The following is a 4,342-nucleotide window of genomic DNA, read 5'->3' on the forward strand; positions in this document are numbered from 1 at the left end:
TTGTTTTACCTTATTCTGTTATCAACTCAAAACTTCAACATCAAAAAAACATACAAAAACCACAACTGGATAGAGGGTTGTGCAGTCATTCATTTTTTAGCTTTCATTCACTTCCATAAATGTGCCAAGCTTTTAACTCATGGTCTGTTCAGAACTATTTGCTCTGCCTGAAAAATTCTTCTATTTTGCTTTGTCTGGTTGACTTGCTCAGCATGCCATACATTACTATTGCACCCTGCACTTTCCTTTCATAGCACTTATCACATAAAATAAAGCTACTCAAGCCTTAATTTCATCTTTTATTTTCCCAGCCCAAGTCCTCTCCCCAAGGTGTCAAGGGGCTAAAAAGTTAAACATCAATAAATTTCTAAGAAAAGTAGATTTCCTTGCAGTACTGAAACAAGTGAGAGTGGCAAGCATTTTTAAATTTAGAAATTTATTGTTTAATCCACAAGCTTTATACAGCTTTAGTTTAAAAAAAAAACAAAAACAAAAAAAAAAAAACAAAAACAAAACCCAAAACAACAAAAACAAGACACTATTTCAAAGTCCGGGCCCTTCCAGCCTTCCAAACACAAGAGCTCTGAAAGTTGTGTATATCAATTGGAAGAACAAGACAAAAAATTATGAATGGAGCCATGACATTTCAAAAAACAAAATTTTATATAACTGAAGGATCCTTCCTGGGACTAGATAATTGCCTTTACAAAAGAAAAGGAGGAAAAAAAAACCCAAAACACCAAAACCAGAATAGAATGAAATTCCAGTGTTCCAAATCAACTTGTTACACAACAATATAAACCCACAGTGTCCTGGCAAACAACATGCTTTCATTTTCTGTCTCAATCTAGAGTTCGAATGTTGATTCATTTCAGCAGAGACTCCACAGGCAACAGGAAAGATGGTGGCATTAGAATATTCATTTATACTTTTGTGGTAGTTCAACAGTGGTCTTATTTCTGGGCAAGCTTACAAACCATACTAGGTTAGAAGCATCATAACTTAAATGGGTGCTAAGAATCAAATGAGAGAAAGAAAGGAAAAAAACCTCTGGGACTAGCCAGAGGCATTAAAGGAACCATAAGAACGCCAACCATATTTAAACCCCCTTTTTTAAACCCCCTTTTTTAAAAAGAGGATTTTTTTTCTTTTTGGCTTAGAATATTTCACGCTAAATGAATTTATGTCAGCTGTCAATGAAAGAATGTCACTAATACACTGTGGACACCTTTTGCAATGTAAATCCATGCCCCCTTTTTTACATGGTGAACGTCAACCTAGCAATTATTACAACAAATGTTATAGTCTAAAGCTCAAACACATTTTAGCAATTTTGAAATTGAATTGCGTACAAACCAAATAAAATTTACAACATAACAAACATTTCCATCTAAGACTGTGGGGACACTTGAGCCTTCCGCATTGATCTCAGGGCCTTTTCACGCAGGTGCTTTTCTAAGTCATCAAGGTTATCTTCAGCTTCACTTTCAGTCTCCTTTTTAGGCTCTGGCTCTGCCTCTGGTTCTTCCTGTGCTGATGTAGTTGTGGGAGCAGCAACGACTGCAGGGATTACAGTAGCTGCAGCAGCTGCAGCCACAGCCTTTTCCTTCTTGTGTTTTTTGTGCTTCTTGTGCTTCTTCTCCTTTTTGTGTTTCTTGTCCTTCTTTTTCTTCTTTTTCTTCCCGCCTCCTTCTTGGTCCGAATTCCGTGCCGGAGATGGGCTTGGTGTTGGGCTTTTAGCCTTTTTGACTGGTACCGCTGGTGACCAGTTTGTAGAGGGTGACTGAGACTGGACAGGGGACGGAGGTGCTTGGGGTTTTTTAGCTGCTGGCTCAGGAGATCCTGAGACAGATCGAGAAGATGAGACCCTCCTTACAGATTGAGGGCTTGGTGAGACAGCCTTTTTTTGTCTTTTTGGGTTCCGGAGTTCTGGAGACTCTCTTAATGGGCCTAGTACTTGGAGATGGGGACTGCCTTCTTTGGGGTGATGATGATGCTCCTCTTCGAATGGGGGGAGGGCTTGAGGTGGTCTGAGGAGCTCGAGGCCGTGGTGAGGGCGAATGCCGTTTGTTTGGTTGTGGAGATCGGGCCTCCCGGGTAGATCGACTTGGGGAAGACCCTTTCCTATGCTTTGACGATAACGATGGTGATCGTCTCTTGGTGACTGGGGAGCTTCTTTGTTTGGGAGGTGGAGAATGGGAGACCCTACGCTTTGGAGGTGGAGATGGCGATGCCCTTCTTTTAGGAGGGGGAGGTGGAGAAGCTGTTCTTCTCTTTGGAGGGGGAGAAGGAGAATATCTTCTCTGTATTGGAGGAGAGTATCTTCTTGGGGAAGGTGAGCGCCGACGTGGTGGAGGAGAAGGAGTCCTTCGTCGTGGTGGGGGTGTGGGAGATCTGCGCCGCCGAGGAGGAGCTGGAGAAGGAGAACGTTGCCTTCTGGTGGGTGGTGGGGAGGGACTTCTCCTCCGTCTACCACGAGGGGAGGTCTCTTTCTGGCGCTTTCGTGGTGATGGAGAGGCACTCCGGGAAGGGGAATGTCTCCGCCGCCTGCCCACCTCGCCATTCTTCACATGGGACCTCTTGGGTCACTCATCTTCTGAAGAGGAGGAGGAGCCGGAGTCAGATGAAGACTGCTGGTTCTGTCGTCTGTACGGGCGTCTCTGCTGTATAGAGTCTGCTGCTGCCATTTTGCCGCCTTTATCTTCTTCAGATTCAGATAACTCTACTTTTCTAGGCTTGGGTGCTGGTGAAGGAGACTCTCTTTTCTCAGTACCTTTATGTTTTGTCACTTTACCTGAAGTTCTCCCTGGAGAGACAGAAACACGACTTTTTCTGGTACGGTTTGACTGCTGGGGTGTTGGGGAATGACGAGGTTTTGGTGGTGGAGTTGCTGGAGGCGAAGGTCGGTGCCTTCGCCTTGGAGGACTCGCTGAAGGAGATAACCTACGAGTTTTTCGAGGGGGACTGGATGTCCTCTTGGGAGGCTTCTTTGGTGGTGACCGGGAACGAGAGGAAGATGATGATGAGCTACTCCCAGACAAGGATGCTGATGAGCGCCTTCTTCGTCTCACTGGAGATCTACTCCTTCTATGCCTTGGTGGAGGAGGCATTCGTCTTGGTGGAGTTCTTCTCCGAGGAGAAGGCCTCCTTCTTGGGCTTGGCCGCCTTCTAGGTGAATATGATCTTGATCGGGATCTATGGCACCGTCTAGGTCGAGTATGAGATGGAGAGCGGGAACGAGTCCGGGACCTTGATTTGGAACGTGACCGAGATCTTGGTCGAGTCTTTTCCTTTTCCTTTTCTTTTTTGGAATTTTTTTCTGGAGAAGGTTCTTTAGGTTCTGGTACAGGTTCAGGCTTGGGAACTTTCAGGATGTCACTAGTAGAAGTGGCTTCTTGTACTGAAGGTTCTTTTACTTTTACTGAAGGTTCTGGGAGCTCTGGAGTTTTCTCCTTCTTTTCTGGAGCAGGGGAAGGACTCCGGCTCTTGGTTCTGTGACGGGGAGATCGAGAATGACTGCGCTTTCTCTCTCTCCTGACAGGGGAAGATCGTCTTCTAGGGGAAGGAGATCTGGATTTGCGTCTTCTTGGGCTTCGGGACCTTTCCCTTTTTTCTCTGCTGCTTTCTTTTTCTTCCTTATCCCTCTTATCTTTGTCTTCATCTTGCTTTTTCATAGATGCCAATTTTTCTTGTTCAATCTGTCTCTGTTTTATTTCTTCTTTCTTCAGTTCTAGAAAAGCAGAAGGAATTCCAGCAATGTTTTCTTGTGCACTTAACAGCAGGGGCCACAATTCTCCCATAAATTCTCTAGCATTTTTTCCATTCAAAAACCCAGTCAGGTTGATTTGCATCATTTTGGAGTCTGGATTCTTCACTTCCAGCTGGTTGAATATAAACTCAATCACAACATCATTTTCAAATCCAAGGATTTCCGTTACTCGTTTTGTTATCCAAGGCTTTATAACCTCCAAATTTACTTTGCTCATGTCCACCTTTTTTTCTAGGCATTCTGCAAATTTCAGCTGCTTCAGTAGCTTCTTCTGTTTGTTGCTGAACCGATTATCCTGTTCTGCACTAGTTCCGCGGAAGAATCCCGCGTCCATCTTGCTGCCTCGGTCGGAGATCTCTGTCATCTTTTAAAGTCCTGGCTTGCATACCTGGAGACTTCTGGACAATCGGGGGGCCTCCACTTGTCCACTGCAAGATCTGGGAAAGAAAGAAACCTAATTGCTGGCTGTCACCTGCCTCCTGAGTCCTGTGGAGGGACTGCCCAGCTTTGGTATATGGGCCTCTGGCCGGCAGAGTGTGCCTTGGGGCAGGGAGCAAAGGCCTGAAGGCTGCA

At 45.0% G+C, this 4,342-nt stretch overlaps 1 pseudogene; it reads right to left on the minus strand.

Moving 5' to 3' along the window:
• Nucleotides 1-644: 644 nt before the first annotated feature.
• Nucleotides 645-4,122, minus strand: LOC119538164 (annotated as a pseudogene).
• Between the last annotated feature and the right edge of the window lie 220 nt (nucleotides 4,123-4,342).

The sequence above is a fragment of the Choloepus didactylus genome, chromosome 1 (assembly GCF_015220235.1).
Source record: "Choloepus didactylus isolate mChoDid1 chromosome 1, mChoDid1.pri, whole genome shotgun sequence".
NCBI classification, from domain to species: Eukaryota; Metazoa; Chordata; class Mammalia; order Pilosa; family Megalonychidae; genus Choloepus; species Choloepus didactylus.